Genomic DNA, 24939 nt, shown 5'->3' with positions numbered 1-24939 from the left:
GGAGAAGGGACATATTCGCCCATCGTCGTCACCATTGGGAGCAGGGTTCTTTTTTGTAGCCAAGAAGGATGGTTCGCTAAGACCGTGTATTGATTACCGCCTTCTTAATAAGATCACTGTTAAGTTTCAGTATCCCTTGCCATTGATTTCTGACTTGTTTGCTCGGATTAAGGGGGCTAGTTGGTTTACTAAGATTGATCTTCGTGGTGCGTATAATCTGGTGAGAATCAGGCAGGGAGATGAATGGAAAACGGCATTTAATACGCCCGAGGGTCATTTTGAGTATCTGGTGATGCCGTTCGGACTTGCCAATGCTCCATCTGTTTTTCAGTCTTTTATGCATGACATTTTCCGTGAGTATCTGGATAAATTCTTGATTGTTTACTTGGATGACATTTTGATCTTCTCAGATGATTGGGAGTCTCATGTGAAGCAAGTCAGAATGGTTTTCCAGGTACTGCGTGCTAATTCCTTGTTCGTGAAGGGATCAAAGTGTCTCTTCGGTGTGCAGAAAGTTTCATTTTTGGGGTTCATCTTTTCCCCTTCTACTATCGAGATGGATCCGGTTAAGGTTCAGGCCATCCAGGATTGGACTCAGCCGACATCTCTAAAAAGTCTGCAGAAATTCCTGGGCTTTGCTAATTTTTATCGTCGCTTCATCTGTAATTTTTCTAGCATTGCCAGACCATTGACCGATTTGACCAAGAAGGGTGCTGATTTGGTTAATTGGTCTTCTGCTGCCGTGGAAGCTTTTCAGGAGTTGAAGCGTCGTTTTTGCTGTGCCCCTGTGTTGTGTCAACCTGATGTTTCTCTTCCGTTCCAGGTCGAGGTTGATGCTTCTGAGATTGGTGCAGGGGCGGTTTTGTCACAGAGAGGTTCTGGTTGCTCAGTGTTCAAACCATGTGCTTTCTTTTCCAGGAAATTTTCTGCTGCTGAGCGTAATTATGATGTGGGCAACCGAGAGTTGCTGGCCATGAAGTGGGCATTCGAGGAGTGGCGTCATTGGCTTGAGGGTGCTAAGCATCGCGTGGTGGTATTGACTGATCATAAGAACTTGACTTATCTCGAGTCTGCCAAGCGCTTGAATCCTAGACAGGCCCGTTGGTCGTTATTTTTTGCTCGTTTTGATTTTGTGATTTCATACCTTCCGGGCTCTAAAAATGTGAAGGCGGATGCTCTGTCTAGGAGTTTTGTGCCCGACTCTCCGGGGTTATCTGAGCCGGCGAGTATCCTCAAGGAAGGAGTCATTGTGTCTGCCATCTCCCCTGATTTGCGGAGAGTGTTGCAGAAATTTCAGGCTAATAAACCTGATCGTTGTCCGGCCGAGAAACTGTTCGTCCCTGATAGGTGGACTAGTAAAGTTATCTCTGAACTTCATTGTTCGGTGCTGGCCGGTCATCCAGGAATCTTTGGTACCAGGGAGTTGGTTGCTAGATCCTTCTGGTGGCCATCTCTGTCACGGGATGTGCGTGCTTTTGTGCAGTCCTGTGGAATTTGTGCTAGGGCTAAGCCCTGCTGTTCACGTGCCAGTGGGTTGCTTTTGCCCTTGCCGGTCCCGAAGAGGCCTTGGACACATATTTCGATGGATTTCATTTCTGACCTTCCCGTTTCTCAAAAAATGTCGGTCATTTGGGTGGTCTGTGATCGCTTTTCTAAAATGGTCCATCTGGTGCCCTTGGTTAAATTGCCTTCCTCCTCTGATTTGGTGCCTTTGTTCTTCCAGCATGTGGTTCGTTTACATGGCATTCCTGAGAATATTGTTTCTGACAGAGGTTCCCAGTTTGTCTCGAGGTTCTGGCGAGCCTTTTGTGGTAGGATGGGCATTGACCTATCTTTCTCCTCGGCCTTCCATCCTCAGACTAATGGCCAGACCGAACGAACCAATCAGACCTTGGAAACATATCTGAGATGTTTTGTTTCCGCTGACCAGGATGATTGGGTGTCATTTTTGCCGTTGGCTGAGTTCGCCCTTAATAATCGGGCCAGCTCGGCTACCTTGGTCTCTCCATTTTTCTGCAATTCTGGGTTCCATCCTCGTTTCTCTTCAGGACAGGTTGAGTCTTCGGACTGTCCTGGTGTGGATTCTGTGGTGGACAGGTTGCAGCAGATCTGGACTCAGGTAGTGGACAATTTGACCTTGTCCCAGGAGAAGGCTCAGCTTTTCGCTAATCGCAGACGCCGTGTGGGACCCCGACTTCGTGTTGGGGATTTGGTTTGGTTATCTTCTCGTCATATTCCTATGAAGGTTTCCTCTCCTAAATTTAAACCTCGTTTTATTGGTCCGTATAGGATTTCTGAGATTCTCAATCCGGTGTCTTTGAGCCTGACCCTCCCAGACTCCTTTTCCATACATAATGTATTCCATAGGTCGTTGTTGAGGAGATACGTGGCACCTATGGTTCCATCTGTGGAGCCTCCTGCCCCTGTTTTGGTGGAGGGGGAATTGGAGTATATTGTGGAGAAGATTTTGGATTCTCGTGTCTCTAGACAGAAACTCCAGTATCTGGTCAAATGGAAGGGTTATGCTCAGGAAGATAATTCCTGGGTTTTTGCCTCTGATGTCCATGCCCCAGATCTTGTTCGTGCCTTTCATGTGGCTCATCCTGGTCGGCCTGGGGGTTCTGGTGAGGGTTCGGTGACCCCTCCTCAAGGGGGGGGTACTGTTGTGAATTCTGTGGCTGAGTTCACTTCTGTGGTCACAAGTGGTATTGCAGTCTCTGGGCTTCCTCCCTCAGGTGTTTTGGTGAGCTCGTTGGCTGCCTTGCTATTTAGCTCCACCTGAGTCTGTCTTCCTTGCTCCTTGTCAATGTTCCAGTGTTGGATCTGAGCTACTGCATCTTTCCTTGGGCCTGCTGCTCTGCTAGATAAGTGCTTCTAGTTTGTTTTCTGTTTTTTTCTGTCCAGCTTGCTATTGTCTTTTGCTGGAAGCTCTGAGAAGCAGAGGGGTGCACCGCCGTGCTGTTAGTTCGGCACGGTGGGTCTTTTTGCCCCTTTGCGTGGTTTTCGTTTTAGGGTTTTTTGTAGACTGCATAGTTCTCTTTGCTATCCTCGCTCTGTCTAGAATATCGGGCCTCACTTTGCTGAATCTATTTCATTCCTACGTTTGTCTTTTCATCTTGCTAACAGTCATTATATGTGGGGGGCTGCCTATTCCTTTGGGGTATTTCTCTGAGGTAAGTCAGGCTTGTATTTCTATCTTCAGGCTAGTCAGCTCCTCAGGCAGTGCCGAGTTGCATAGGTAGTTGTTAGGCGCAATCCACTGCTGCTTATAGTTGTGTGAGGATAGATCAGGTACTGCAGTCTACAGAGATTCCACGTCTCAGAGCTCGTCCTATTGTTTTTGGTTATTGCCAGATCTCTGTATGTGCGCTGATTACTGCACGCTGTGTTGCCTGATTGCCAGCCATAACAGGGCTGCCTTTTCCTTTGGGGAATTTCTCTGGGGCAAGTCAGGCCTATTTTTCTATCTTCAGGCTAGCTAGTTTCTTAGGCTGTGCCGAGTTGCCTAGGTAGTTGTTAGGCGCAATCCACAGCCGCTTTTAGTTGTGTTTAGGATAGGATCAGGTGTGCAGTCTACAGAGTTTCCACGTCTCAGAGCTCGTTCTTGTATTTTTGGGTATTTGTCAGATCACTGTGTGCGCTCTGATCGCTAAGCACACTGTGTTTCTGGATTGCCTTCATAACACCTGTCATTAGCAGACATAACAGTACAAGGAGCCAACTAATGATTCTCAATAGAGGGAAAGAAAAAGTTCTGACATCATTTTTTTTTTTTTCTGCTCTGTGTTCACTTTTTTTTTTTTTCCCCTAGACATTTGGGTGATTCTGGACACAGGTGTGGACATGGATATTCAGGGTCTGTGCTCTTCAATGGATAATCTCGTTATAAATGTACAAAAAATTCAAGATACTATTGATCAGAAATCTATGTTAGAACCAAGAATTCCTATTCCTGATTTGTTTTTTGGAGATAGAACTAAGTTTCTAAGTTTCAAAAATAATTGTAAGCTATTTCTGGCCTTGAAACCTCATTCTTCTGGTAATCCTATTCAACAGGTTTTGATTATTATTTCTTTTTTGCGCGGCGACCCTCAAGACTGGGCATTTTCTCTTGCGCCAGGAGACCCTGCATTGAGTAGTGTCGATGCGTTTTTCCTGGCGCTCAGAATGCTGTACGATGAGCCTAATTCAGTGGATCAGGCTGAGAAAAATTTGCTGGCTTTGTGCCAGGGTCAGGATGATATAGAAGTATATTGTCAGAAATTTAGGAAATGGTCAGTACTCACTCAGTGGAATGAATCTGCGCTGGCAGCTTTGTTCAGAAAGGGTCTCTCTGAGGCTCTTAAGGATGTCATGGTGGGATTTCCTATGCCTGCTGGTTTGAATGAGTCTTTGTCTTTTGCCATTCAGATCGGTCGACGCTTGCGCGAGCGTAAATCTGTGCACCATTTGACGGTACTGCCTGAGGTTAAACCTGAGCCTATGCAGTGCGATAGGACTATGACTAGAGTTGAACGGCAGGAATACAGACGTCTGAATGGTCTGTGTTTCTACTGTGGTGATTCCACTCATGCTATTTCTGATTGTCCTAAGCGCACTAAGCGGTCCGCTAGGTCTGCCATCATTGGTACTGTACAGTCCAAATTCCTTCTGTCCATTACCTTGATATGCTCTTTGTCGTCGTTTTCTGTCATGGCGTTTGTGGATTCGGGCGCTGCCCTGAATCTGATGGATTTGTATTATGCTAAACGTTGTGGGTTTTTCTTGGAGCCTTTGCAGTGTCCTATTCCATTGAGAGGAATTGATGCTACACCTTTGGCCAAGAATAAACCTCAATACTGGGCCCAGCTGACCATGTGCATGGCTCCTGCACATCAGGAAGTTATTCGCTTTCTGGTGTTGCATAATCTGCATGATGTGGTCGTGTTGGGGTTGCCATGGCTACAAACCCATAATCCAGTATTGGATTGGAATTCCATGTCGGTATCCAGCTGGGGTTGTCAGGGGGTACATGGTGATGTTCCATTTTTGTCGATTTCGTCATCCACCCCTTCTGAGGTCCCAGAGTTCTTGTCTGATTATCAGGATGTATTTGAAGAGCCCAAGTCCGATGCTCTACCTCCGCATAGGGATTGTGATTGTGCTATCAATTTGATTCCTGGTAGTAAATTCCCTAAAGGTCGATTATTTAATTTATCCGTGCCCGAACACGCCGCTATGCGCAGTTATGTGAAGGAATCCCTGGAGAAGGGACATATTCGCCCATCGTCATCACCACTGGGAGCAGGGTTCTTCTTTGTAGCCAAGAAGGATGGTTCGCTGAGACCGTGTATTGATTACCGCCTTCTTAATAAGATCACTGTTAAATTTCAGTATCCCTTGCCATTGTTATCTGACTTGTTTGCTCGGATTAAGGGGGCTAGTTGGTTCACTAAGATAGATCTTCGTGGTGCGTATAATCTGGTGAGAATCAGGCAAGGAGATGAATGGAAAACTGCATTCAATACGCCCGAGGGTCATTTTGAGTATCTAGTGATGCCGTTCGGACTTGCCAATGCTCCATCTGTGTTTCAGTCTTTTATGCATGACATCTTCCGTGAGTATCTGGATAAATTCCTGATTGTTTACTTGGATGACATTTTGATCTTCTCAGATGATTGGGAGTCTCATGTGAAGCAGGTCAGAATGGTTTTTCAGGTCCTGCGTGCTAACTCTTTGTTTGTGAAGGGATCAAAGTGTCTCTTCGGTGTGCAGAAAGTTTCATTTTTGGGGTTCATCTTTACCCCTTCTACTATCGAGATGGATCCAGTTAAGGTCCAAGCCATCCAGGATTGGATTCAGCCGACATCTCTGAAAAGTCTGCAAAAGTTCCTGGGCTTTGCTAATTTTTATCGTCGCTTCATCTGTAATTTTTCTAGCATTGCCAAACCATTGACCGATTTGACCAAGAAGGGTGCTGATTTGGTTAATTGGTCTTCTGCTGCTGTGGAAGCTTTTCAGGAGTTGAAGCGTCGTTTTTGTTCTGCCCCTGTGTTGTGTCAGCCAGATGTTTCTCTTCCGATCCAGGTCGAGGTTGATGCTTCTGAGATTGGAGCAGGGGCGGTTTTGTTACAGAGAGGTTCTGATTGCTCAGTGATGAAACCATGTGCTTTCTTTTCCAGGAAGTTTTCGCCCGCTGAGCGTAATTATGATGTGGGCAATCGAGAGTTGCTGGCCATGAAGTGGGCATTCGAGGAGTGGCGTCATTGGCTTGAAGGAGCTAAGCATCGCGTGGTGGTATTGACTGATCATAAGAACTTGACTTATCTCGAGTCTGCCAAGCGCTTGAATCCTAGACAGGCCCGTTGGTCGTTATTTTTTGCCCGCTTCGACTTTGTGATTTCGTACCTTCCGGGCTCTAAAAATGTGAAGGCGGATGCTCTGTCTAGGAGTTTTGTGCCCGACTCTCCGGGTTTATCTGAGCCAGCGGGTATCCTCAAGGAAGGAGTCATTGTGTCTGCCATCTCCCCTGATTTGCGGCGGGTGCTGCAAAAATTTCAGGCGAATAAACCTGATCGTTGTCCAGCAGAGAAACTGTTCGTCCCTGATAGGTGGACTAATAAACTTATCTCTGAACTTCATTGTTCGGTGTTGGCTGGTCATCCTGGAATCTTTGGTACCAGAGAGTTAGTGGCTAGATCCTTCTGGTGGCCATCTCTGTCACGGGATGTACGTACTTTTGTGCAGTCCTGTGGGATTTGTGCTAGGGCTAAGCCCTGCTGTTCTCGTGCCAGTGGGTTGCTTTTGCCCTTGCCGGTCCCAAAGAGGCCTTGGACACATATTTCGATGGATTTCATTTCTGACCTTCCCGTTTCTCAAAAGATGTCAGTCATTTGGGTGGTCTGTGATCGCTTTTCTAAAATGGTCCATCTGGTGCCCTTGGCTAAATTGCCTTCCTCCTCTGATTTGGTACCTTTGTTCTTTCAGCATGTGGTTCGGTTGCATGGCATTCCTGAGAATATTGTTTCTGACAGAGGTTCCCAGTTTGTTTCAAGGTTTTGGCGAGCCTTTTGTGGTAGGATGTGCATTGACCTATCCTTTTCCTCGGCTTTCCATCCTCAGACTAATGGCCAGACCGAACGAACCAATCAGACCTTGGAAACATATCTGAGATGTTTTGTTTCTGCAGACCAGGATGATTGGGTGTCCTTTTTGCCATTGGCTGAGTTCGCCCTTAATAATCGGGCCAGCTCGGCTACCTTGGTTTCTCCATTTTTTTGCAATTCTGGGTTCCATCCTCGTTTCTCTTCAGGACAGGTTGAGTCTTCGGACTGTCCTGGTGTGGATTCTGTGGTGGATAGGTTGCAGCAGATCTGGACTCAGGTAGTGGACAATTTGATCTTGTCCCAGGAGAAAGCTCAACTTTTCGCTAATCGCAGACGCCGTGTGGGTCCCCGACTTCGTGTTGGGGATCTGGTTTGGTTATCTTCTCGTCATATTCCTATGAAGGTTTCCTCTCCTAAATTGAAACCTCGTTTTATTGGTCCGTATAGGATTTCTGAGGTTCTCAATCCTGTGTCTTTTCGTTTGACCCTCCCAGACTCCTTTTCCATACATAATGTATTCCATAGGTCGTTGTTGCGGAGATACGTGGCACCTATGGTTCCATCTGTTGAGCCTCCTGCCCCGGTTTTGGTGGAGGGGGAATTGGAGTATATTGTGGAGAAGATTTTGGATTCTCGTGTTTCTAGACGGAAACTCCAGTATCTGGTTAAATGGAAGGGTTATGCTCAGGAAGATAATTCCTGGGTTTTTGCCTCTGATGTTCATGCTTCCGATCTTGTTCGTGCCTTTCATGCGGCTCATCCTGGTCGGCCTGGGGGCTCTGGTGAGGGTTCGGTGACCCCTCCTCAAGGGGGGGGTACTGTTGTGAATTCTGTGGCTGAATTCACTCCTGTGGTCACAAGTGGTACTGCAGCTTCTGAGCTTCCTCCCTCAGGTGTTCTGGTGAGCTCGTTAACTGCTTCATTACTTAACTCCGCCTGATGCTGCTATCCTTGCTCCTTGTCAATGTTTCAGTGTTGGATCTGAGCTTCTCCTGATTGTTCCTGTGACCTGCTGCTCTGTATAGCTAAGTGCTTTTTGCTTTTTTGTTGCTTTTTTTCTGTCCAGCTTGTCTTTTGTTTTGCTGGAAGCTCTGAGACGCAAAGGGTGTACCGCCGTGCCGTTAGTTCGGCATGGTGGTTTTTTTTTGCCCCTTTGCGTGGTTTTGCTTTAGGGTTTTTTGTAGACTGCAAAGTTCGCTTTACTGTCCTCACTCTGTCCTAGAATATCGGGCCCCACTTTGCTGAATCTATTTCATCCCTACGTTTTGTCTTTTCATCTTACTCACAGTCATTATATGTGGGGGGCTGCCTTTTCCTTTGGGGAATTTCTCTGGGGCAAGTCAGGCCTATTTTTCTATCTTCAGGCTAGCTAGTTTCTTAGGCTGTGCCGAGTTGCCTAGGTAGTTGTTAGGCGCAATCCACAGCCGCTTTTAGTTGTGTTTAGGATAGGATCAGGTGTGCAGTCTACAGAGTTTCCACGTCTCAGAGCTCGTTCTTGTATTTTTGGGTATTTGTCAGATCACTGTGTGCGCTCTGATCGCTAAGCACACTGTGTTTCTGGATTGCCTTCATAACACCTGTCATTAGCAGACATAACAGTCATGCACTTGGGTAGAAGTAATAAGATGTATAATTATGTGCTTAATTCTAAAACTCTGGGCAAAACCGTCAATGAAAAAGACCTGGGTGTATGGGTGGATGACAAACTCATATTCAGTGGCCAGTGTCAGGCAGCTGCTACAAAGGCAAATAAAATAATGGGATGCATTAAAAGAGGCATAGATGCTCATGAGGAGAATATAATTTTACCTCTATACAAGTCACTAGTTCGACCACACTTAGAATACTGTGCACAGTTCTGGTCTCCGGTGTTTAAGAAAGACATAGCTGAACTGGAGAGGGTGCAGAGAAGAGCGACCAAGGTTATTAGAGGACTGGGGGGTCTGCAATACCAAGATAGGTTATTACACTTGGGGCTATTTAGTTTGGAAAAATGAAGACTAAGGGGTGATCTTATGTTAATGTATAAATATTTGAGGGGACAGTACAAAGACCTTTCTGATGATCTTTTTAATCATAGACCTGAAACAGGGACAAGGGGGCATCCTCTGCGTTTGGAGGAAAAAAGGTTTAAGCATAATAACAGACGCGGATTCTTTACTGTAAGAGCAGTGAGACTATGGAACTCTCTGCCGTATGATGTTGTAATGAGTGATTCATTACTTAAATTTAAGAGGGGACTGGATACCTTTCTGGAAAAGTATAATGTTACAGGGTATATACACTAGATTCCTTGATAGGGCGTTGATCCAGGGAACTAGTCTGATTGCCGTATGTGGAGTCGGGAAGGAATTTTTTTCCCCAATGTGGAGCTTACTCTTTGCCACATGGGTTTTTTTTGCCTTCCTCTGGATCAACATGTTAGGGCATGTTAGGTTAGGCTATGGGTTGAACTAGATGGACATATAGTCTTCCTTCAACCTTAATAACTATGTAACTACTGGTTCATAGTATATATGGTGTAGTATATTAACACCTAAATTGTATGTGCAAAAAGTGAATGGTGCAAAGAATATTACAAAAAAGGAATGTATAAATATATATATATATATATATATATATATATATATATATATATAAGATTAATATATATAAAAATTAATTCAAACAATTTATGTGCAAAAAAAGGCAAAAAGTGCAAATCACTATACATATGAACGTGCACCTACGTATAGTAGGTGCATCTATTGTCAGAGATCTGTATAAAAATAATAATACTAATCCAATTATGTGCAAAGAAATGGGATATCATAGGTGAATGCAGCACCATATACAAGAATACAGGCACACATTTACATGTGTTATAATAACATAGCCCGGTGCGCACACCCAAAAGAAGCACACAAATGGTACAATTATATATACCATCACGTCTGATATAGCCAAGTACAGAGCACCCCGATGCGCGTTTCAGATATTCCTTCATCAGGGGGTGATGTATGAGCAGAACCGGAGGAGTATATATGCCGAATGCAAGGCCGCCAATAGAGGTGGGCAGTGGCTATTGTGGCGTGCGCACCGCCAGGAGGAACCCGGAAGCACCCAGAACCAGCGTCACGTAACCCGACAGTGAAGATAACGCTGCTAGACAACAAAGACGCTGGATGCGAGCAAACTAGGACACAGGCTGGGCACGCGCACAACCATGTCCACGACCATGGGCGCAATGCAGAAGATTTTCAGAAGAGTTATAAAACAGGAGAAAAAGAAAAAGAAGGAAAATGATAAGAGGGATAATAAATATATATAAATATAAGATATTCCAATTATTTGTGCATCAATGCATCCATATATAACCAAAAGAATCATAATAGCCAATATATTTCAAGAGCGGTATGATTGGCTGGACATTCCCATCTTGTTTGTACTTGCGCATAATTGATTGTACAGATGAACGAGGTATCTTGAAATTGTACCCAAGGATGCATGTATAATACTGCCAAACAATGCCCACATAATAGTACACAATGTAGTGCATATACGTATAATACTGCCAAACATAGTGACTATTTTTTTTACAGCATATTAGATTACACTTTACTTATGTTCCAAAGAATATTCCATTTCCAGAAAACTTTGTCAGATAGAGTCAGTTTTCACAGTCCTCATTTATAGCTCTGCTGCTTCATTATCAGCTGATAATGTGTGCGGTAACCACATGATGAGTAATGCCATAGAAATACAATGTACTGTAAGATAAAAGGTCTCTACATATGTTACATTATATTGTATGTGCTACATTTGGCTTCATTATATATGCACTACGTTGTGTATTATTATTTATGTACTATGTTTCATGCTACTATAGATGCACACCATTTGGTACTATTTATGCAATATACTTTACACTACTATGTGCGCACTGCTTTGGCACTATCATACATACACTATATTTTCTACTATTCTATATGGCACTACTATATATATGCACACCATCTGTTACTATATCTATATGCTATTTTTAGTATTATTTTTTGCACTACTTGGCACTATTTTTGTACATGTCCAGGGTGTCTACTGCCTGTCATGAGCTCATGGCCAACTGGCTCTGTGGCGCAATGGATAGCGCATTGGACTTCTAGGCTCTTGTAGACATTCAAAGGTTGTGGGTTCGAGTCCCACCAGAGTCGCCTTTTGCAATTGATAAAACAAAAAAATTCAAAAACTTTTCAAAAAAATACAATTTCTGAATGGTCAAAAAAAGAAAAATCCTCTTGTCAAAGTGACAATATGTGACACAAAGTCTGTGTGACAAATATTAAGATTTTTGGAAATTGATCGGAAAGTTATTTTTTGGAGGAGTTCTGAGATTTGAAGAGTTTCTACTTGGCAGAAAAAAATCTTCCAAAAACTCTGTGCACATAGTCTTGGGGTACACTGACTCTGACGATTTTCTTAAATGTGGACTCTACGTCAAAAATTGCTTCAAGCGCTCTGTGAATATTCTTTCTATGCTCTTCTCATACATTGAGGGATTTTTTTTCTTTTGAAAGGGAAAAAAAAGATACATAATTATAAAAGAAAAAAAAAAAGATATTTACCCTGTTTATTTACTTACCCTTTTTTATTTATTTACCCTTTTTATTTACTTACCCTTTTTTATTTATTTACCTTTTTTATTTACTTACCCTTTTTAATTTATTTACTTTTTTATTTACTTACCCTTTTTTATTTATTTACCCTTTTTATTTATTTACCCTTTTTATTTACTTACCCTTTTTTATTTATTTACCTTTTTTATTTACTTACCCTTTTTTATTTATTTACCCTTTTTTTATTTATTTACCCTTTTTTATGTACTTATCTTTTTTATGTATTTACTCTTTTATATTTACTTACCCCTTTTATGTATTTACCCTTTTTTATTTACTTACCCTTTTTATGTATTTACCCTTTTTTATTTACCGTACTTACCCTTTTTATGTATTTACCCTTTTTTATTTAATTACCCTTTTGAATACCTCTCACGCAATATTCCCAAATGCTCCATACTACATCGGATACCTACCTACATACCCTCCCCTGGAAATATAACTATTAGATACATTGTCAACTTTCACATAACATATTTTTCAAGGACAGTAGACTTAGGATCAGACCCCTCTTTCTACCTTTCATGCATAAGAACTATAATGATTTTCTGATGTACTTATATATGATCCCTATGATGCATTATTATATTAATATTTGTTTATTTATTTTTATATACAGATATATCTTGAAAAAGACCACAGTGGGCTGAAACGTTGATTGATTTATATCTGCATTAATTTAGGTCCGATTTAATTTTACTGTCTTTATTGTGAATAAACTGTGCACATTCCTGCAATATTGAGTGCTGAAGTTTTTACTCTGCTTATGACATATATTTGGACTTCTAGTGCAGTGGGATATTCACAGGTTGTGGGCTCTGGTCCCATCAGAGTTGTGTTTTGTGTGTGGCACTACTACTGAGAATGTTATCTAATATTATGTCATCGTAGAAAATGAAGAAAAAAAAAGTATTCTCCTACCTACAATTACCATTTTCTGCAAATTATTACTTCTCTGATACAGTTTCCTTATTGAATCCACTCCAAATATGACACTGAAAGTTTAAAAGGCTGCAACAACAAAATATTTTTTGCAGCTTTTTTGCTTTCTTATATTGTTTTGTTTTGGGGTTTTTTGCAGCATTTTTGCACTTTTTCATTGCTTTTTATGCATGAAAAAAATCTGCAAAAACGTTGGAAGAATTGACATGTTGGAGATTTAAAAAAAAAAAATGTTGCAGTTCTCAAATATGGTCAAGAAAAAATAAAAGAAAGCATGTGCATGAGATTTCAGATATCTCTTAGATTTTGCTGATGCTGTTCCGTTTTGCAACTTCTTTTCTGCAGAAAAAAAGCAAACAATACGCTATGTGTGAATAGTACTTTAGAGTTCTAGCATTTTCAGAAGGCTCAGGCAGCCGGCTCTGTGGTGCAATGGATAGCATGTTGGACTCAAAAAAATTGCATAAAATTGCAAATCCCTTTACAGTGGTTGAATGATACTAAAAGGCATCTTTCTAATTTCTTGGAAATTGTGCAACAACAAAAAAGCCAAAATCTTTTAAATAATGCAATTTTATCCAAGTAGATTACTGAAGCAAACTGGAGGATGTGAAACAAAAAATGTCAACTAGTTTTGTGGAGTTTTTACTTATATCATGTGACCAAACTAAAGATTATATTGAATGGTAAAAAAATAATAATAATCCTGTTGTCAAAGTGACAATATGTGACACAAAGTCTGGGTGACAAATATTAAGATATAATAATAATAATAATATTACGATATACTGTTTTAGAAACAAAAAATTCCAAAACCTTTCAACAAATATCATTTCATCCCAGTTGATGATTTATACTATCTAGAAGTAGGAGGATAGAAAAAAATACCTCATTTCGAGGAGATTTTACTTAGAACCAAGCTGAAGAGTATATTGAGTGGCAACAAATACATTTCTGCTGTCAAAGTGACAAAATGTGACACAAAAATGTGGGCGACTAATTTCCAAATTCCAAACTGCGTACTTGAGACATTGGCAGTTCTTACGTTTCATGTACTGTCTCTTTAAGTAACATGGACAGCTGGCTCTGTGGCGCAATGGATAGCGCATTGGACTTCTAGGCTCTCGTCGACATTCAAAGGTTGTGGGTTCGAGTCCCACCAGAGTCGGTATTTTATTGAAACCTTAATTAGTGTAATAAATATATGCTGTTATATTTAATTATATTTAATGATACATAATTGCCATGTAAGGCTATGTGCACACGCTCAGGATTTCTCGCAGAAAATTCCTGAGAAAAAACGGACATTTTCTGCAAGAAATCCGCAAGAAATCCACATGCGTTTATGCCACGATTTTGCCGCGGTTTTGATGCGCTTTTGCCGCGTTTTTTCCCGGACACTTCCCAATGCATTTTGTAGTGGGAAATCCGCCAAAAAAACGCAAAATTAATGAACATGCTGCGTTTTTTTTTTTCACGGAAAAAAACACCATCATGTGCACAAAACATGCAGAATTCATTCTAAATGATAGAATGCTTATTGTATGTATGCGGTTTTTTTGCGGTTTTATAGTGTTTTTATCAGGAAAAAACGCCAAAAAAAACATGAAAAAACCGCAACATGTGCACGTAGCCAAGGGCTACGTGCACACGTTCAGGATTTCTCGCAGAAAATTCCTGAGAAAAACCGGACATTTTCTGCGAGAAATCCGCAAGAAAAGTGCATGCGTTTTTGCCGCGGTTTTGACGCGTTTTTGCAGCGGTTTTGATGCGTTTTTGCTGCGGTTTTTTCCGGACACTTCCAAATGTATTTTGTAGTGGGAAATCCGCCAAAAAAACCCCCGCAAAATTAATGAACATTCTGCGGTTTTTCCCGCGATGCGTTTTTTTCGCGGAAAAAAATGCATAATGTGCACAAAACATGCAGAATTCATTCTAAATGATGGGATACTTATTGTATGTGTTTTTTTTTGCGGTTTTATAGCGTTTTTATCGGGAAAAACCGCAACGTGTGCACACAGCCTAACACTTTTCACCTGTGTTAGAGACATTAGGATGCTTGGTTGCTTTCAGGTTTTGACCAGACCAGACTCAAAGTGCAGACAAGGTGCACAGAGGCCTCGGAAACAGACAGTCCAACACATAGTGGCAGGAGCACCGTATACCGAACGCCACAACCAAGGAGCAGGAATTGATTATGGAGCTACGACCCCCAGAAAAAGTTGTGGAGTTTTCAAATTCGGTCGGGAAAAAATTTAAGTGTGAGCAGAAATGTCTTATCTTTTGCTGGTAGTGTAGAATGCAGCTTCTTTTTTTTAAAAAACAAACAAACAGCAAACAGAACGCTGTGGGAGAATAGCACTTTAGAGTTCTAGCATTTTCAGCAGGCTCAGGCAGCCGACTCTGTGGTGCAATGGACTTTACATGTTCTCGGAATACTCTTCCTATTGATTTCAATGGGACATCCACATCCACAGTCCATACAATGAGAGTTTTTTTTTTAAGTTTTTTTTTTAAACCTTGCCGAAGGGAAAAGGAAAAAGAAAAAGATATGATAAATGAATCCTCTCCAAATATGACACTGACAAGTCAAAAGGCTGTAAAAAAAAAAATAAGTGTAGAAAAAAAATCAACTATAGAAACCTGTTCAGAAAGCGCATCAGATCTGAACATTTTGTAAGAAAAAAAAAAATCAGCATGGATTCCTGACATGGATTTCTTGTGAATGTGGTTTCACCATTTGCATTTTCACATGGATGTTCTAGAAAGCTCAGACATCCGGCTCTGTGGCGCAATGGATTGCGCATAGGACCAGAGTCGCTTTTTGGAATTGATGGAACAAAAAAAAAAATCCAACACCCTTCGAAAAACGCAATTTCATCCCAGTTGACGATTTAAGCAATCTGGAAGTAGGAGGATATAAAATAAAAAAAAAAATCTAACAAATTTCGAGGAGCTTTTAGTTACATCTTGGAACCAAACTAAAGAGTATATCGAATGGTAGAAAATATATTTCTGTTGTCAAAGTGACAATATGTGACACAACCTGTGTATGACAAATTTCCAAATTCTAAAAAATCTACAATTGGTGCTTTTTACATTGCATGTACTGTCTCTTTAAGAGCTTAATACAGCTGGCTCTGTGGCGCAATGGATAGCGCATTGGACTTCTAGTGGACTTCAAAGGTTGTGGGTTTGAGTCCCACCAGAGTCGTGTTTTGTGTGTGGCGCAAAGTATTTTCCTATCGCGAATATAAAAAAGTGCAAATCCACTTAAAGGGGTTGTTTGACTGTAATATCCCGTCGTCAATTTAAAAAAAGCATTTTAATAATTTAGATTTATATAAAAATATGTCACCTTCTGTTGATTTAGCTCCTGACTACTGAGGTTTTTACTTCCAATGACTTGGTGAAATTAGCCTCCGGGAAAGCACTGCCTCTCTGGGTAACATCCCCGTTCTGCCCACTTTTGGGTGGGATTTACAGACCCCCACCCACTGTGGCTCACATGGGTGATTAGGTCCTGGTGACAACTGAGAGCTGGATGTTACACAACAGGGTGGGATACACACTGAAGAAGGCACTTTTATTAATAAATGTAATTTAGGAAAATGCTTATTTAAAAAGAAACAACCCTCTAAAATCTACCTTTTATTAATATAATTAAAATATTCACTTGGGGTGACTATAGTGACTCTCACATATACACAAAAAAGTCAAACGACTAATATTTAGTAAAATTGTAAAATTTTGCACATTTCTAATTGTCACGGGGTCCTTCTCCAATACCATACAATCAACAGAGCGAGGGAAGTGTGAACAATCCCAAGACCTTTATTATAGGCAAAACTAAAAGGTCCATAAACAATCCACCACACTGAGGATACAATAGTCCAGAACACAAATGCAGTTCAGTAACAGGATGAATGTCCAAGGAGATGAGAGTCCAATAATCCAGCAGACCGAGGATAAAAAATCCATACGCTTCCCTTTCTCTCTGATGTGATGTGTTCATACCATCCTCACCACACAGGAGCTGACTTCCCAGCTCCTGTCCTCCCCAGCCCCCTCCTTATGACCAGGGGTAGTCAGACAGGTTGGGGTGGTTTTCAGGCCTCCCAGACCTGACAAAGGTGCCTCGGGGATTAAGGCCCTACAGAGGGTCATCAAGAGGCATAGATACAGTCAGGCTACAGACAGTAAGTGAGCTAATTCAATTATCAGCCTTTTGGAAGGTAATTGAGACTCTAGCCAATATGGGGAATACACGGAATGATACAGGGCAACAAGAGAACACTATGAAAATCAGTAAAATATAAATATACACAAAATGATACCCACATAACATATCACACCATCACACTAATTTTTTCACAAAGAAACACAACTCATATTGAATACATTTTCCCCATATAATTAAGGACAATATGTTATGTAAAAAAACAATCTCAGAATCAGTGGGATCCATTGCAGCGTTCCAGAGTCATAACCTCATAAAGTGACAGCAGTCAGAATTGTAAAAATTGGCCTTGTCAGGAAGGTAAAAACACTAAGATAACCAAGTCATGTTCGGTGCGTAGTCCAAACTCTGTGATTATGCAGCTGCCAAACAAAGAACCACAGGCACTCTCTTAGGCTAGGTTCACACAGGATTATTGCACTTCTTCATTGGTTTTTATGCATGAAATACTATGCAAACACTCTGTAAGAATTGACATGATGCAGATTTCAAAAACGCTGCAGTTCTTAAATTTGGACAGGAAAAAAAAAAGCAGGCGTGTGTATGAGATTTCAGAATTCGTAGCTTTTGTTCGTAATGTAATGCATAGCTTCTTTTCTGCAGAAAAAAAAGAAACCGCAAACAAAATGCTGTACGTGAATAGTCCTTTAGAGTTCTAGTATTTTCAGCAGGTTTAGGTATCTGGCTTTTTGGCGCAATGGGTAGTGCATTGCACTTCTAGTGTAGTGTAAAAATCCAAGGATTGGGGGTTTGAGTCCCACTAAAGTTAGGTTTGTGTATGGTGAAGCTAAAAATTGCAAAGCCACTCGGATTGCCAATAAATGCTACTGCACAGGCTGAGATTTTTTTTTCCTGAACAAGTTTATATCACTAAATAAAATCATTAAATGGACGTTATAGATGTTATCATGCTACAGCGCTGCCGGCGCCTGCCTGCTGAATGTGATTTTGTTTTTCTTCAAAACATATAATATCCATTATATAAACTAGGGGGAAGGTCAGAAGCCATACTTATCAATACCTAATTATAGCACCACATGAAGACCCCCACAGGCCGCCCCGGAGCACGGGCAGATCATTAACTCAAAACTGGAAATAAAGATTACACAACAACCACAAGATGGATTTCATTACCAGGTCTCATTGTAATCAGTATAACGGCGCTGACCTGACACTGTGTGTAGGTTACTGAGCACAATCCTGCTGACAGGTTCCATTGAAAGTGGTTGTATGATACTAAAAATTGGCATTTTCACATCGATTGCTCTAAAATAATCAGACATCTTGCTCTGTGCTGCAACGGAAAGCGAGTTGGACTTCTAGAGAGGTTGTGGGTTTGAGTCAAATTTTGCAATTAATGAAAACAAAAATTTAAAAACTCTTAAAAAATTGCAATTTCAGTGGATGATTTAAACAATCAGGAAGTTGGAGCATATAAAATATATATATTTTTTTACCAATTTTTAGGAGTTTTTACTTATAGCTTGGAACCAAACTAAAGAATAAATTGAATGGTAAAATATAAATTTCTGCTGTCAAAGTGACAGTATGTGACACAAAATCTGTGTGACAAATTTTCAAATTCACAACTTCTGTTTTGTTTTGTTTTTCACGCTGTATGTACTGTCTCTTTAAATAAGATCATCAGGCTCTGTGGCGCAATGGATAGCGCATTGGACTTCTAGAGTAGTGTAGACATTCAAAGGTTGTGGGTTCGAGTCCCACCAGAGTCGTGTTTTGTGTATCGTGAACATAAAAATTTCAAAGCCACTTAAAGGGAATGTACGATACTGAAAATGTTTCTTCTAATTTAATGCATTTTGCAATTGGTGTAAGAAAAAGTTCCAAAATCTTTTAAATAATGTAATTTTATCCCAGTAAACAATTAAAACAATCTATAAAGTGGAGGATATAAAATAAATAATGTCAAGAATTTTCCAGGAGTTTTGTGGAATTTTTACTTCTAGCTCATGAGCAAACTAAAGAATAATTGAATGGTAAAGGAAAGCTCCACAGTGACAATATGTGACACAACATCGCTGACTCAAGTGCTGTTATCTGGCTCTGTGGCGCAATGGATAGCGCATTGGACTTCTAGGGTCTTGTAGACATTCAAAGGTTTTGGGTTTGAGTCCCACCAGAGTCGGTATTTTATTGAAATATTTCATTATGTTTGACGATACAGCTGTGAAACAAAATTGCCATGTAACATTTTTCACATGTAAGTAGACGGCAATCTACCGGCTGATGCACATAAAGCCAGAATTATGTACAGAAGCTTGCAGGACAACCGCGGACACCAAACGATGTGTTGGAGACATCTTAGAATGTTTGGTCGTTTTGAGGTTTTGTTGCTTTGTTCTCCGAGACAAAACAATTATACTCACCTTCCTGATATGATATTGTCAGATATTGTGTACATACATACATACATCCTGGTCATGTCAGAAGTAATACCCTACCACACCAGCAGGGGTCCTTGGGCAAGACTCCTAGCACTGTACACGAGAGTGTCACAAGCAAAAAGAGTCGTCTGGATTAACATGGATGACAATCATCCATGTATGTGGAAAATGAGTGAGATATCGATTCACTGATCCACCTGACTTATTACTCACCATTAACGCCACAGCGCTTTACAGACATTATCATCACTGTCTGCAACGGGGCTCACAATCTAGATTCCCTATCAGTATGTTTTCGGAATGTGAGGGGAAATCCACACAAACTCCTTGTAGATGTCGTCCCTGGTGGGATTTGAACCCAGGACCCCAGCATGGCAAGGGTGCAGTGATAACCACTGATCCACCTTACTGAGAAGGAACAGCTAAGGTAGCCAAGACTGATGGAGAGGCACGACCAGCCGGGCTCATAGCCGATCCTCTGTTACATCCTCAGCATCCCACAATCATACGGTGACCATGATGAAGAGGCAAGGAAAGTAGCAAATTCCAATACCCTCAAGAGGCAGCTCAATCGGTAGAATAAGATGTGCCATCAGCACATAGGTCTTGCCAGTCATCAGATACCGTGATGGCCAAAAGATGGAAGTTCCTTAAAATGCATGAAGATTGTATACCACCAGAAAAGAGGGTGGTTGAGGCTTGAGAAAGTGTCCAAGCCACCATCATGGATGAAACAAAAAGTATTCAGGAACATGTCTGAAAAATAGCAGCAAATGATGAGATACTGAGAGAGGCTAAGGCAGGAACAACACCAGTCCTGGAAGGAAGAATATCAGATAACATGGCAAGATAATGGAGGGGGCTTATATGGGAAATCCTACCAATGGCTGGAAAAATCTAGACTCTACGGTAGCACAGGTGCTTAGTACCAGATCCATAGAAGCAGGGATCTACCATATAAGACCCAAGGTGCAGACTATGCAAAGAAACCGTCCAACAGTGGCAGGATACAAGCAGCAACAGCATATACCGAACGCCACAACCGAGTAGCGGGAATTATATGGTTTAAGACCCAGAATAAATTGTGGAGAATGAAAGGGCTAAAATCCTGTGGCATGTCAAGATCCAAATGGATAAGCAATGGTAATAGATGTGGCAGTGCCAAGTGATAGTGACATCAGAAAGAAGGAATATGTGAAAGGTGAAGGCAACAGTGATTCCAGTGGTGATAGTGGCCCCTAAGTTAGTAGAATGGCTAAAAGATCCCAGGAACAACATCTGAACTCTCTGTCCAGAAAAGCGAAGTACTGGGGACGAGTAAGATCCTCCGCAGAACCCTCAAACTTGCAGGCCTCTGGTAGAGGACCGAGAATGGGGTGCGACATAAAACCCAGAAACCAACACAAAAGTTACATTTAGTTCAGTTTTTCACTACAAAAACAGAGTGATCTATTACAAACACAGTGATCTATTTCAAGTGTTTATTTCTCTTAATGTTGATTATAGCTTATAGCCAATGAAAACCCCAAAGTCATTATCTCAGTAAATTAGAATAATTAACAAAAAAACACCTGCAAAGGCCTCCTAACCGTTTAAAAAGGTCCCTTAGTCTGTTTCTGTAGGCTCCACAATTATGGGGAAGACTGCTGACGTGACAGATGACCAGAAGGCAGTCATTGACACATTCCACAAGGAGGGTAAGCCACAAAAGGTCATACCCCCAAATAAAATCCTGAGCAACCACCTGCCTCTTGAAGTCACATAATATTCCGTAGAATGTAAGTCCGCAAGGACGGGGTCCTCTCCCCTCTGTACCAGTCTGTCATCGTAAATTTGTTTACTGTAAACGTTATCTATAACCCTGTATGTAACCCCTTTTCTCATGTACAGCACCATGGAATTAATGGTGCTATATAAATAAATAATAATAATAATAATTATTATAATAATAATAAAAAATTGTGTCCACCTTTGTGTATTTTATCCTCAGTATAACCACAGCTGTTCTGTGAAAGGTTTGTGTGAGAACATTATGGGTCAAACAGAATGATAAAAAAACAAGGAATTCACCAGACAGGTCAGCTATAAAGTTGTGGAGAAGAGTAAAGCAGGGTTAGGTTGTAGAAAATAGCTCAAGCTCTGAACATGTCACAGAGCACTGTTCAATCCATCATCCAAAAATGGAAGGAGTAAGGCACAACTGCAAACCTGCAAAGACATGGCCGTCCACCTAAACTGACATCCCAAGCAAGGAGAGCACTAATTAGAGAAGCAGCCAAGAGGCCCATGGTCACTCTGCAGGAGATGCAGAGATCCACAGCCCAGGCGGGAAAATCTGTCTTCAGATTCCAGACAACTATTAGGCTGGAATTACACCAGCATATGACATCTGATGCAAGAGCATCAGATGTGATATGCTAATGACCCTCAGCTGCTGCTCTTCTGCGAGGGTGAGCCGAGTGTCATGCTACTATGCTCCCATCCTCTCACATGACAGGATCGGAGCACAGCTGTGGTGAAGATGGAGAAAGTAATTTCTCCATTACCTCTGCTGCCGAAATAGGTGGGAATGAGGTGCCTGAGTAACCACTAAACTATTGTGGTTACTCAGGCACCTCACTACTGGAGAGGGTGCCTTATATACAAGATACACCTTGCAGGTGATTACTTTAACAAAATGCCTCCCTGCTGCCATGTGCGAGCTGCCCCTTTAAGAGCAAGGGCGTGTGTGCATGAATGTACTAAGCTAGCCGCCAGAACACAGTGTGGCGTGCTCAGAGTAGGAGGAAACAGCTTTCGAGGACTCTGCTGCGGCCAGGGCGGTGAGTAAGCCGGCGTCCCTGCATGTTGGGAGGAGGAGAACCACGCGGAGGCCCTAGCAGACGTTACAAAAAACAATTTTGATGCAGATTTTGCTCCTTGTTCAGTCATATTCCAGTAATCACCAAGAGACTCTTCATCTGAGAACAATGCAGCACTATGTTCTCCATCACCTCACGCATTTGCATTATTTTGCATTTCATAATGTTCTTCTATATCTATAGTATAATGATGGAAGAGGAAGAAGCCAGGGAATGAGTTTAAGGAGGAAACTTTATAATCTCATTTAGACACTGTTCTCCTCAGTTGTGATGAAGATCACTCCAAATCCAGAGCCCAGAAGGCAATAGTGTACACACAGGGGCGGACACTGACGGCTTGGGGCCCTTGTGCAAGAAATGTGTTTGTGCTCCTGTATTTTTATACCCTCTGTTATTATCTATATTGCCGTCTCTTATTACACAGTGCCCTCTTTTATTATCTATATTATTGCCCCTTATTACCTAATACCCTCTATTATTATGTATACTGCAGCCCTTTATTACATTGTGCCCTCTCTAATTATATATATTACAGCCCTTTATTACATTGTGCCCTCTCTAATTATATATATTACAGCCCTTTATTACATAGTGCCTTCTCTTATTATATATATTACCGCCCTTTTTCTTACATAGTGCCCATTCTTGTCCTTATGTATTGGATTGTTGATTTTGTTATTTATAGCACCCTTTTATTTATTACATACTGTCCTCTCTTGTTAGATATAAACTGAAATTACTTCTGCTGGAACATGGTAAAGCTTCTTTTTTGATAAAGGAGCCAATGGACTGGTCTTCTGGTCAGGTGCTGCTCAATCATCAGTCTACATTATATCTAACAAGCGAGGCCTATGTAATAAAGAGAGGGCGATGTAAATAACAAGAATAATGAGAATATGCAATGTAAGGGACGGTGCTATATATTACAAGAGATGATAATATATAGTAATAGGACTGCGCTGTATAGAGCAACAGAGGATGTTTACAGTAAGGGACCTCCCCATACATAACTAGAGATTATGCTACGTAACAAGGGACGGTGTTATATATAATAAAAGAAGAAACTATGTAATTAAGGACCATGCTATGTATAACAGGAATGTACACTATATGCCAAGGGATGGCGCTATAGATAATAAGGCTACATTCATGTATTTGTGTAGTGTCGGTGTGCTTACCAATGTTTTTTCTGGAACACACAGACCCATTGAGTATGTCCTATTCTAATCCTCAAACTCAAATCAGAAATGGGCATGCTTTGAGACTTGCAGATCTCATTCAGACATATCTGTTCACCTCCTCATATAATGATGTCCCTCATACTTGCCCCTTTCTGCTATAATGTCCTCCATTCTGGTCGCATTCTAGCAATAATGTCTCCCAACTTGGCCTCCTTCTTGGTATAATGTCCTCCACCCTGGTCTACTTCATTATTTAATGTCTCCCATCCTGGTCCCTTTCCTGGTATAATGTCCCCCAAACAGGGTCACTTCCTGGGTTGTCTCCCAACCTGGGCACCTTCTTAGTATAATGTGCCCCATACAGTTATAATGTGTCCCATCCTGGTCCTCTTCCTGGTATAATGTGCCCCAATCTGGTCCTCTTCCTGCTATAATGTGTCCCATTCTGGTCCCCTTCCGGTTATAATTATAATGTGTCCCCTTCCTGATATCATTTGTCCCATCCTGGTCCCCTTCCTACATAGTAACATAGTAACATAGTTAGTAAGGCCGAAAAAAGACATTTGTCCATCCAGTTCAGCCTATATTCCATCATAATAAATCCCCAGATCTACGTCCTTCTACAGAACCTAATTGTATGATACAATATTGTTCTGCTCCAGGAAGACATCCAGGCCTCTCTTGAACCCCTCGACTGAGTTCGCCATCACCACCTCCTCAGGCAAGCAATTCCAGATTCTCACTGCCCTAACAGTAAAGAATCCTCTTCTATGTTGGTGGAAAAACCTTCTCTCCTCCAGACGCAAAGAATGCCCCCTTGTGCCCGTCACCTTCCTTGGTATAAACAGATCCTCAGCGAGATATTTGTATTGTCCCCTTATATACTTATACATGGTTATTAGATCGCCCCTCAGTCGTCTTTTTTCTAGACTAAATAATCCTAATTTCGCTAATCTATCTGGGTATTGTAGTTCTCCCATCCCCTTTATTAATTTTGTTGCCCTCCTTTGTACTCTCTCTAGTTCCATTATATCCTTCCTGAGCACCGGTGCCCAAAACTGGACACAGTACTCCATGTGCGGTCTAACTAGGGATTTGTACAGAGGCAGTATAATGCTCTCATCATGTGTATCCAGACCTCTTTTAATGCACCCCATGATCCTGTTTGCCTTGGCAGCTGCTGCCTGGCACTGGCTGCTCCAGGTAAGTTTATCATTAACTAGGATCCCCAAGTCCTTCTCCCTGTCAGATTTACCCAGTGGTTTCCCATTCAGTGTGTAATGGTGACATTGATTCCTTCTTCCCATGTGTATAACCTTACATTTATCATTGTTAAACCTCATCTGCCACCTTTCAGCCCAAGTTTCCAACTTATCCAGATCCATCTGTAGCAGAATACTATCTTCTCTTGTATTAACTGCCTTACATAGTTTTGTATCATCTGCAAATATCGATATTTTACTGTGTAAACCTTCTACCAGATCATTAATGAATATGTTGAAGAGAACAGGTCCCAATACTGACCCCTGCGGTACCCCACTGGTCACAGCGACCCAGTTAGAGACTATACCAT

The 24939-nt window shown here is 41.4% G+C and overlaps 1 protein-coding gene and 4 non-coding genes across 22 annotated transcripts in view; 4 read left to right on the top strand and 1 right to left on the bottom strand.

The window, feature by feature from the left end:
- DNM1 (dynamin 1) overlaps positions 1–24939 on the bottom strand; it is a 166107-nt gene that overhangs the window by 87405 nt on the left and 53763 nt on the right. The gene's annotated exons all lie outside the window — the stretch shown is intronic.
- TRNAR-UCU (transfer RNA arginine (anticodon UCU)) lies at positions 11190–11275 on the top strand. The gene is given in 2 exon segments: positions 11190–11226; positions 11240–11275. It is a non-coding gene; the product is annotated as a tRNA-Arg (tRNA).
- TRNAR-UCU (transfer RNA arginine (anticodon UCU)) lies at positions 13762–13847 on the top strand. The gene is given in 2 exon segments: positions 13762–13798; positions 13812–13847. It is a non-coding gene; the product is annotated as a tRNA-Arg (tRNA).
- TRNAR-UCU (transfer RNA arginine (anticodon UCU)) lies at positions 15816–15893 on the top strand. The gene is given in 2 exon segments: positions 15816–15852; positions 15858–15893. It is a non-coding gene; the product is annotated as a tRNA-Arg (tRNA).
- On the top strand, positions 18567–18652 carry TRNAR-UCU (transfer RNA arginine (anticodon UCU)). The gene is given in 2 exon segments: positions 18567–18603; positions 18617–18652. It is a non-coding gene; the product is annotated as a tRNA-Arg (tRNA).

Source organism: Ranitomeya imitator, chromosome 2 (assembly GCF_032444005.1).
Source record: "Ranitomeya imitator isolate aRanImi1 chromosome 2, aRanImi1.pri, whole genome shotgun sequence".
NCBI lineage: Eukaryota > Metazoa > Chordata > Amphibia > Anura > Dendrobatidae > Ranitomeya > Ranitomeya imitator.
Note: the sequence above shows the minus strand (reverse complement) of the source record. Positions and strands in the feature narration are given on the sequence as shown.